Raw genomic sequence first — 12,483 nt, 5'->3', positions numbered from 1 at the left:
AATTATTATTGGTGCCTTAGTTCTATTGCCTTAAGTGTCCAAATATTGCAGCTATTATTTCTATACTAGAGAACATGTCATACAATTCTTTTTGTCGCGGTCGTACTGCATCTTATGTGTCAGTGTCCTTCCAATCTGACTGAGCTGTCATCCTGTAATGTTAGGGATCTGGCCAAGTTTATAGAACTGTCAGGTTGGTTTTCCTTTATCTAATTTAAATCTATAGACGTACTAATGCTATTCCTGTGCTACCAAAATGAGCCAACATTTGAGCTCAAGTGGGCTCCACTCCAACCTACCTATCTACCATATAATATGTATCGAGATCAAACACTAGAAATTAATATATATTCTATCATTTTATTTTTATGATAAAATAGTATGATAGCAAGTAAATTTAAACTCCCTGATAAGCCTTCAGTTACAATCAATGTCAAAATATTCTCTCCGATGAATGTCCAAGGTACGTTTAGATATACAATGTATATACAAAACAGCTTTTGTGTGTTAAATTTAAAAAAACTCAATAAATGAATTAATTCTATTAAAAAATTACGCACCGATAAAAACTCAATTTAGAAGTTAATATCATTTACTCTATTAAAGTGACATTTCCTTGAACTGTACAGGGCACAAAAACCAAAAAAAAAATATCTTACACTTAACCCCATATCAATGAAAATGATACCCGTATTCCATAGTTGTCCAAATTCTTTTCCATCGGCCTCGTTATTAAATTAATTAACGAAACAACAATAATATTTATAAAAAAAAATTGATTGTACTATTACTCAGTGGAAAAACAACCATGTACATAAGCTCAACGGCTATTTCATCAATTATAATTGCTTATGACACTGCGCTAGTAGGTTGAGCTCTCGTACATAGTGAAACAGTTCTCAATTACTTTGCTCGACTGCGTATTATTTCGTACATAAATACCAAAGGCCATCAGGCAGTGAACACTCCTTAGTGCTTTTGACAAGACAGGTGATAAGAGATAATATGTTTCCGATTAGATCCAATAAACTATGGTTAACTTAACACCTATGTGTTAGAGCACATGAATATTTTTCATGGAAAAAACAACAAAACGTAAACGAAATAGAAATTAGTTTGGTTAGGTTATTTATCTACACATATATTTTACTCTGTTCTTTTTTTAATTGCAATAAGTGTGATAAAACTTTGGGTGTGCTATATATACCTACATATATATAATATGTATGTAATAACAAAACAAGGTGCCAAACCAAAGATAACTTCATTATTTATTATACTAATAGATAAAGTAGAAATAAATCTGATTCAATACTCTTTCTTTCTCTTTCTGACTAAATAGGTGTTATGAGAATTATCATGAAACAGTACACTTTCTGCTTCCCGGTTATATAACAAGACCAGATCTTGCGAATTATTAAAAGGAACCACAGGAACAGTACAATGCCTATTTCTGCTCTTTTTGTTCAATTTTGTATAGGAACCGGCGCAGAGAAACTGAGCATTCCTCTGAAAAATCACTACAGAAGTTGTGGAAACTTACAGAAAAATTAACAATGAAGCATTTTCTTGTTGAATGCTAAGCATTAGCTTTTTTCTACCAATATGTCAGACTGTTTATCGTTAAGGACGAAAGATTTGTTAATTTACCTAAATTCAACAGTATAGATTTAGTTTTTGTCTTCTTTCTATATCTTAATGTTGCTTGGGAGGAATGGGGTAGTAAAACGACCAAAAATCGTTAATTATCGTGCTAATTAATCGTTAATCGTGCTGTCCTCTCACTAAATATGGATATTTACTACAAAGAACATTAAGGACATTATTTAACCCAATGCTGCACAGTTAAAAATGGATCGATTCGTCATTACAGACGTCTGCAAGATATGGAGACATACCTGAAGACTTATTAATTTATATGCATGGCGATATTCTAAATTATTTTCGAACATATGCGTAAAATGTCCTCAATGAGATTTTGCGTATATACGTTAAGTCTGACTGCATGCAAGCCTTGCACACCGTCAGAGTCGAGTAAGAATTTCCCCTGCTAAAGTAAATATCCTTTGTTATTTTATTAACAATTTTTTTAACTTCGGGTATACAACATGTAAATCATTGTTTGTGTTATTGTCGAGTGATCCGGACGCTAATCTCAACAAGTCTTGAAGATGGTCTTAATTGCCATTGAAGACAATTTGAAAAGTGAGTGCCCTAGGAGTTCCGAATTCGATTCGTTTTTTTAACAAAAAATAAAATATACAACATATATGATATATATATAAAAAAATATATATAAAAATGTTTACCGATGAATTATTATTTGAATGCCAAGTGCAATTTTACCAAACTTTTTACAGCTTTCAATTTAATAGTTAATTCTATGAAATTCTAATTCTATGTTTGTAATTCAGTTTTATTAAACAGAACTTTTTCCGCCGTCTGAAACCACAAGGAAACAAGCACAAGGACGTAATTATCGGAATTTGTTCCATAAATTTTAAATATATATGTAGGTAGTACTTTTAATCGTTGAAGTATTGCGTTCTGTATGGAATATCACTTACATATCCATTCACTTGTGAAATTATAGCTAGTTTAATTGAACGTCGTTTGGCAAATAAAATATATTTCCATACCATTAACTCCATAAACTACGGAATTTTGCGGTGAAAGTAGTTGCCCCACAGCATGACTACCGTAAGTCCTTAAAGTTTGCCCCCAACTCGTGCGAAAACCAATTCGTTTCCGAACAGTTGTTCGTCATCAAATTGTGTCTCATATTTTAAAAAGGCATTTCACCTCGATGAGTAATGCTGAAATGCGATTATCTTGTCATAGGCGGCATTTATACTCGTATCACACGAATGAACAAAACATAGTCAGATAAAGCAAATAATTAATTACAAAAACAAATAAATGTACATAAACAAATAGATAAAATAATGATAATATTAATAGTAATAATAATAAGTAGTAAATTTTTAGTTGCCATTAACATATATTAATCAAGACCCGTTTTTAGAAAATATAAAAGCCCATCTATCTAGTATATGGTAACTAATTAAATTATGAACTTTTTCGTAAAAGAAGCAGATAAATGCTATAAAATATATAATTAAAAAATTAAAATTATAAGTTATCAAATGATTACGAACTCTTACACTATAAGATATTCTAAATAAAAATATATTTAGTATATTATATATTAGTGAAAGTCTTTTTCTTAAAACAACGAAAGTGGTATAATCAAAACTCAGACTAACAGCACTACTTAATAAACCACAAAAAGATCTTTATAAATACGAACAGGTATTTATAAAACTTGGCAGCTAAAACGCATAAGTTCAAGTTCTATGGGATCCTTAACAATTGCTTGGATGAATTTTTTCAACTCTTCAACTATTGATTTCCTTTTTTAATTTGGAATGGCCTAAACAAATGTAATATAATTCATAACTGCTTAAGAAACTTGTAGACTTGTGGTGAACATACTGCAAAGTATTCAACGAAGAGACCCTTAAATTTCGAGCGATAATATGATTCCATTCGCTTGCAAGAAGGTTAAATATTCAATCTGCAGTTTAATAACAATGGACTACCCACAGTCTAATAGCTGGTTTCCGTCAACAGAATCTAATGCGGGCAAACTTAGCCATCATCAGCACAGCACTCAAGATTTGGCTAAGTAAGCTAGGCCACTGTTCTCGCACTATGTATTATCGTTGAGCTGATTATGATACCTATATGAATATCACATTTTTAAGTATGAAAGACGTCATTCAAACAGTGAGTCAACATTATAAAATTTTCAAATTTTTGATACTATTTTCGTCTCTTATCAGTTGTCTTACACAACAAGTCGATAAATTTGTGATAAGACAATTTGAATCGTATTTCTGAATTGAAGTTAAGAATTTGTTTAGGCATTGTATTATTATCAAAACATATGTATGTGACTATTATACATGCTACTACTTTACTAATACTAAATTACCCTACCTTCAGCATATGTTTTATGCATTTATATTAAGTCCACATAAATCGTAGTTGGAAACAGACTAAAAGATCGTTAAAATCCTTTTCTCACAAAAACAGACAAATAATACCAATAAATATAGTATTGTAATATATTTTATTTAAACAAAAAATACTCTATTTAGTAAAAATATTTGTTTTCTAAAATTGTGATTTTCAAGCTCCTAATGAATTTAAATATAACAAAACGATATTCCTGCAGTCGCGTCAAAGAGAAATAAGAAACTTTTCCTTGTGAAGATGATTTTGATTTGGATATTACTTTTTGCATAAACTAATTAATTACAGTTGTTACTTTTAATAATAAATTTTAAAACCTGGGCTTCCGGCAAGGGAATTAAACCCAAAATAACAAATATTTAGAACGGACGCGAAACCAGAACTGAATCGAAAAAAAATGATCGGCTCATTACCGTACAGTTATATACTCGCTTATATGTGCAATATATGCACATAACTCTTAAGTCTGTAAAATTTTAATGTATGAAAATTAGGTTATGTTATGTAGTGGCTGCGTTATGTCCAAAGTCCAGTTGACCTAACTAATGGTCCTTTGTCATACCACGGATTAGCGTTCTTTATACACAGATCAGAGGAATTCTAGAAAATATAATTAATTTATAAATGTAGAAGTTGGTTTCTTGTATTCAACAAATTTATTAATCTATGCTTTGAAAAATAAAAATAATATAATTTTCATTGTCACAGAATTTATATAAATATTTACTTAGAACTGAAGAACTGATGTTTCAGCATTTTTTTTTAGAAAGGGACAATGTTCGGTTTAAAACCCTAATTAAAACAATATGCCAACATAAATTAAAGATATATTTTATATATATTATATATAATATTCAAGCAAGATAGTGTCATGTGAATCTGTTTAAATGTTTTTTTTTAAATTTAATTTTAAACTAGGTTAGATAAGGTTAGGTTAGAGTGGTTGTTTATGCACCAAAACCGGATATGATATGGTATCATATCCGAGCTGAGAGAATTTATCACGGCTTAAAAGACGATAAGACTTTTTATCACAATCTTTGTATTTATTCGACTATGATCTAGGTTAGAAAAAACAAGGATGTAAGACGAAAACTGATCTGTTATTTTGAAATGTAAAACTACGAACATTATGACTTTTATTTAAATAGATCAATAGACACCCAATCGTCGGTTACAGTAATTAATAACACAAAAGAGTTTTTCCTTTTAAAATTTCTTCATATGTTAACTATATACATATAGTTTCAAATAGTATTACATGTCGTATATAGGGTGCATTGAACATTTATGATTACCAACAAAAAAAAAATAAATTATCTGATTAGTTTTCGTTGGTTTTACTAGCTGATAACAACTTTTTAAGCAGCCGGTAAAGAAAATGTTCGCTTACGGATTCTCTAGCGCTCAGATAATGTGTATTGTGCTCTTTAGAGCATTATACTACTTACCACTTTTTATCTTATCTTGGAACATATAATTTGTGGTTAATATAGTTTCTCCGTTAACGAAAATTTTTTTCTGCATGAAATATCTCCTCGTAACTCTTCAATTCTATCGCTGATTGCCCAGTAAATATTCTAACAATGTCTACCTATGTTTAGCTATCGTGATATTCCGATTTTTGCGTGGACTAACATAATAATAACCACAATCTCTACAACAACAAAATTATCAGTTTAACTACAACAACAATTTCCATACTATAACAAACGTTAACAATAACTAACAACTGTCAGTTAATAGTTTCGCAGCAATAGGGAAGCACGTTTCCCAACGTCGTGAAATAAAAGAGAACAAATTATTTTAAAAACAAAAATTAATTAATTAACTAACAAAAAAAAAATAAATAAATACAATATAATTAATTGTTAATGAAAAATATGTAAATATTTTTTTATTATTGAAAAAATCTATATAAAGCGTAAATCTGCAAATAGTGAACGCGGCATATAACGTTGAAAAGTGGTTTCATCCTGATTAATGTAATTTAAAAGTGTAAATCTCAAAAATTAAACCTCAAGTCAGTGCAAATATTTAACATAAAAAATAAAACAAATAACTAAAAGCACACATTTTAACAAAATTTATTTTTTTCAAATAGGTATGTTTAAGATACGCGCCCTAATCTACTCGTACTTTAATATAATTAACCCATTCCATCCGGTAATCGGTTATCGGACTAATATGATTTGAAATAGTTATTTTTAAGATTATCTTTTATTAATTTAATAATTGTTTTTTTTCTATTATTTAATGGTTAAAAATTAATGTCGTAAGCGTGAGTTACGAGTCAGCAGACGTTATTTAGAATTTTTTTTTAAACTATAGACACTAATATGATGGACTAATAAATATTGGTGTTCGGATTATCGAATACGATATCAAACATTATTAAGAAACTTATAATAAATAATCTAATTAATCAATAAATTTTTAAAAGTACACCACGATTAAAGTCAATGCTAATTTTAACATCTAAGTGAGGGTACCCCATATGCTATATATATCAAATTTTTTGCGTGGTAGTCTTATACATTAAACCAGTGGTGTGCTTATAAATTTATCAAAAGAGCCCAACAACAACATTAATAATTAATATATAGCATATCGGCACACTAAAATTCTTCATAACCAAAACGCAAGTGATATTTAATAACGAAACTTTTATGATTTTGCTTGCCCATATAATGTATATTGTATATATACATTTACATAATCACGTTTTATATGCATACTCACATAAATTCAAACTTATAACAGGAAATCGTGCAAAGTCGAGAAATAAATGGCATTTCACAAATATATGTATAAGCCACTGCTGTCCCATCGCTGGATTAAAGTGCTTATTTAAATCAAATCAGTCACATGGTTTAATAAATATACTCGAAATTAACCGATGTTTTTAAATTTAATTTTTATCTTTATATAATTTATCGTTTTTTATCGAGACTTAAACTAAATACTAAGTAATATTATTCTACGACAGCATTGACCTTAGAAAGCACTTTCACTAACTATTCGATTGATTGATATATAATTCAATGCATTCTAATCTAAAACCTTTCGTTGAAAAATGCATGGCATTTTTTTTAATATATATAAGTTCAAAATTTTTAATGCTCTCTTAAGTTTTTGACTTATAAGGATTCCACTGTTAAGTTTCTAAGAATTTAAAAAAACCTATATTATGAAATAAAATATATTTGTTGTGTTTTTAAAGCATTTATATTAACATCATTATGATAAAGTTATTTACCTGTTATCGGAAATACAATACAAAAAAATGTGGTCTCTAAAAGACATCGATATATGCTTATATATACACATATATAATCTTAAGCACTTTTTATTTCATTGAATATGAAACAGTTTAAATATCATAAGTGTTCAATAATTAACAATATAACTTACCTACTTGCCTACCCAATACAGTGTCTATCATCACATACGCTCAGCATTACCTCAACTTGTTTACTGTTACACGATATACCCCTACGTATTTTTGTATGAACTATCGTCTTAAACACACTTATCGCTGAAGCACCATCCATCATCCATCTACAGATTGATACCCTGAACAAGTCAATGATTTGATCAAGTTCGTATAGTCCATAGTTGATCCATTTACAGCTTTAGTCAACTAATAGGGAACTAAAGTTCTCTTTTTTCGAACTATAAAGCATACTGCTTTCATTTGTTATATATTTCTTAGTAGTCTAATAATATGTAATGGTCCATTATTTTAAATAATATGTCCTTCAATATCTATATGAAAAGAAATAAATGTCCATACAAATTAATCTAAATCCCTTACATATGGAATCTTGGGAGTTGATTTAATTTATTTATTCATAAATTTTAATGGACTAATGTTTGCAACCTCTCTGCATTCGATTCAATTAATTATTATGTATACATAACATACCCCTATTACACCTTCCCTTTACTTATATACTTGTGGACTGTAAAACGAAAATTGCAATTTGCAGGATAGTAGCTTTCAACAGTTTAATTTGCATGTATTCTAAGCTATTGAAATGCTTTTATGAGGTATGATTTCATCTCTATACACAAACGTGTGTACAGTACAGTGTATACATTTAAACATTGGTCTAAAACCATTTTAACTAAGTGCATTAAAATGCAATACTATCTAATTTAAATAATTAATTTCAAACTTTTTTAATGCACGCTAGCTTCATTCCTTTTATGGTTCCTTACGCAAACAGTACTTATGGCTTATTGCATTGTCACAATATATACTAAATAATTTAATAAATCATTTGAATGTATGATCGTACAAGGAGCAGATCGTACAAAATATATGTTGATGCAGTCGAAAAACCGATATTTTTCCCGGAATGAAAACCGGTACCGAACCAATATGTTTTTTAGGTCTTGAACCGAAACGAAAACCTGAACGGAAAAAATTCCGGTTAGATGCCCTGGTAGAATCAAATCCCCAACTTCACAGTTGTCATCCTACCTGCTTAATGGATAATAAATTTTTTTTCTCTAGTACAATAAATCACCTAGTACAATAAAATATTGTTCCCAGCCTCAAACTAACTAGCTGTTATTCGACACTAAATAAATTATATAAATTACTATTTTCTAAATAATGCCAGGTCTAGATGAGTCCCAATCCCATTTATGTAAAGGATTCTCAATACATGTAAGAGTAAATAATGTGTTCACAGCAAATGTTAGGTATCTATTATAAGTTGGGGTTTGTTGCTGTTTCAAGAGTTTAGAGGTTTTAGGTGTTATATATTTGCAAACTAATTGTACGGAGCAATTAAATTAATAACAATATATTTCTATATGTTATTACATAATATTCCATAAATATGTGTATAATAACGTAGAGTATTAAGGGTGCAGGGTGTTTAAGGATCAGTAAAGCCCAAGTAAAAATTTCTTTTTGTTTTAAATTTATTTTTCACTAACATGAACACAAGTTGTTTTTTAAAACTATTAATTTAGCAAAATATAATGTTTGCAATAGCACCTTTATAAAATGTAGTTTTATAAAACTATTTCTTACATCCTTTTCCACTTATTTAGCATTAACATACATTATAGTATTATTCCATGTTAAATCGGTCTAACTATGTAATTATCAAAAGGTTTTATATTATAATGTGTTTATATGTCAGTTGTATTCTATTTTATATATACAATTACTGTATTAATTTTGAATTTTTATTATATGTATTTATCATTCAAATATAAAGCAATTAGTTTTTTTAATAACGTTTTATAAATCGTTTTCATATATATTGGCGTGCAGACCAATAGTCACCCAACTGGCAGATTGGAGCTCAATCATCCTCATGGATCCATATCCACTAGTACATGCGGACATATCGAAAGCTCCAACATGGCAGTTGTTCCACACATTGAGCTATTACGCCTCAAAACAACTCTAACGCATTCAAGCGCCACCAGCGATACCCGGACGCAGTAATGGCTAGTCACTATCTATCTATCTATTTACAGAGAAAAAAAACTACTTTAATATAAAGAATTCTTGCTAGTCTAAAATAAATAACCTTTATTGTGTTGTCGAGTCAATGATTATATGTTCACAGTAATAGTCTTTGCTAACACCAGCTAATATTCATAGGGGTTTTGGATTTAATCGTTTATTGTCTGTTTTATAAATTGCTTTTGTCATTGATCCTCAAGCAGCTTTTAGATCATATTGTTTCATTCGGTTTTTTACACATAATGCCGTTGATGTGAGGTTCAGGGTTTTCTTTCTAAATCTTAGAAATTCTTAAGTTTAAGAAACTTATTGTTATAGTTATTGTTGAACTAATCCATTTATATACAATATGCATATGTATACATCATTCTGTACTTTTCTATTTCCAATGTTTACAATGTCAACATTTTATCTCTTAATCGTTAGGTTCGTTACCCACTGGTAAAACTAACAAATAGTCCGCATATCCAAGAAACAAATAGATATACGCAAGTAGTTTGAACTGTTCGGATATCCATTTTGTATAAAAGTTCGAATAATAATAAAAAAAAACCAAATATGTAGTGCAAACTATCCGAATATATAAAATTCTATTTATGTTATGTGACTTGATGGGTAGTCATCTTTATTTAAAAGATAAATAAAATAAGATAACTTGATATCATTTTACTTTTGGAAATATGTACATATATTTTTTGTTATTTGTTGATATATTTTAAAACTATTAACGGATCGTAAGTCAATATAATAATTTAATAATGTAATACAAACGGTCGTACAGCTTTGATACGTGATTTCATTTTTGAACAAAGAACGTATATAGAGTAAATTCTAATAATATTTTGAAATAATTTCATAGCTGGCGAATTAAACATTTTATGCTATTCTCTAATTAATAATACAAAAAAAAAAAATATTAAAAACTTTATTTCATTCAACTATAAAATTTTTTTAACTACAAAAAATGCCGGTTAGCTTATCTTGGAAAATAATTTGTTATTTGTTATTTTAATTGCAGGAATCACAAGTTGCTGACTTTATCTCACAAATTGTTATATACGTACAGACCTCAAAAGATTACTCTACAAATTAAAATTATTTAGTAATATTATATTAATAGCAATATTATGCCTATACATATACAAATCAATCTTCTGTGAAAAGGAAAGCATTTTTTATATTTATATTTGAAATATTTTTAAACTTGGCTACATGCCTGTCGAATACCTTTTGTCACTTTGGAGCTATAATTATTTCACATATAATCTAGGTTTATTTCTTTAGTTTTAGTTAATATTTTAAAAACAAACACAGGTTTATTAGACGCAAATGAATCCTCATTGGTAGTCAAGTTTACACTAGCGAGACTGTTGCAGAGATAGGTACAAATGATATTTCAACGGCAGGTGTTAGAAATGTACGTTACATGTATTGAAGCTTCATAGTGGAATAAATCAATGCTTACTTTCAGCAGCAAAAAATCAGATATCAGCTAACCTACCAGAGGTTTCTAGAAGGAGATATTCATTTAACAGTTCCTGCACTTTAAAATCAAGCGAACAGAAAAACAACTCATATTTTTTACGAAACACAAGCAAGAATCATCATATAGTATACAAAGCAACATCGTTGCTGTTGCAAATGTGTTGTTTTGCATTTATTTTATTGCCTCTTATCCCCACAACTCAACCAACAGCAAAAAAGTGGCAGCAATAATTGTGTCAAAAGTTAAAGCAACCATAAAGAATACTAAAAATATACATATTATATATATAATTTAATATAAATATAATGAAATGTGTATATACAAATAGTATATATATATATACAAATAGTATATATATATACATATATACATATATATATACAAATAGTATATATATATATATATACAAATAGTACATATATTAAATATATTATAAATAATAATGTTGGCGTTAGATTTCAGCTTTGTTAGCACATAATATATAGTTGACTAGTTGTAACCGTATTTATTTAGGATAATTAATAGTTTTTTTAGTGCTGTATATCATCAGCAAATAGAGCGGGGAGCAGCGAGAAATATACTTAATTCTACATTCAATTCAAAATAAACTTGTTTTGGTCACTAAACATTACAAGCTATAAGAACTCACCAGCACGAAATTTGGTCAATTGTCAATATGATTTATTGCTTTTAATTTTCTGTGGTTGCATTTCAGGCAAACAGTTTATTATTATTGCTCCTGTGTCAGCCGAGTGAATTAATAATTCAGTTAGCATATAATTTACAGGTTTTCTATTAAGCAAATACTTGTACGACGTTAGTGTAAATAATTACTATTGTAAATTACAGTTCTGCTCCGAACTCATCGAACAATTTTCATAATTGACGGACATAATAACAATGGACTTGTACTTCGAAATAATTAGAACTTATCGAACGCTCTTGAGGCCAACGTTATTTTGTGCTAACATGAATAGCTTCAAGGGAATATATTGTATTAATTAAGCTCTTATGCTTTTATAGAGCAATTATAATCAAATTACAAATGCACTTACAATGTCCTAGGGACCACCCACATATTTACTTTCCACTAAAATAATAATTTTTTTTTTATTATTATGTTGAGGCTAGTTGAGTCAGTGCACTTGAACACTTTTACTCTCTGTTAACTGCGAGGTTTCTGGATTATTGGATTATTATTATTATCACTTCATCAAACTAAGAAGCCTGTAACCATTCTGAGATTCGATATCGCGGTGTTGTTAAGCCTGTCAGATTTTGGTAAATAATTTCAGGGCTCTATCTTTTATGTATTTTTTGATCGGATCAATCTTGAGATTCATGAGGATGTAATTCGTCCTAATGTACCATGGTATTAAATAATGATCATGACGTATTGTTATTGTAAAAACAAACTAGAAACAGAGAAATGACAGAGTGTGGAAGACTACGACTTTAACATATC

Source organism: Teleopsis dalmanni, chromosome 2, assembly GCF_002237135.1.
Source record: "Teleopsis dalmanni isolate 2A chromosome 2, ASM223713v2, whole genome shotgun sequence".
NCBI lineage: Eukaryota > Metazoa > Arthropoda > Insecta > Diptera > Diopsidae > Teleopsis > Teleopsis dalmanni.
The sequence above is the reverse complement of the archived record's forward strand: the minus strand, read 5'-3'. Positions refer to the sequence as shown.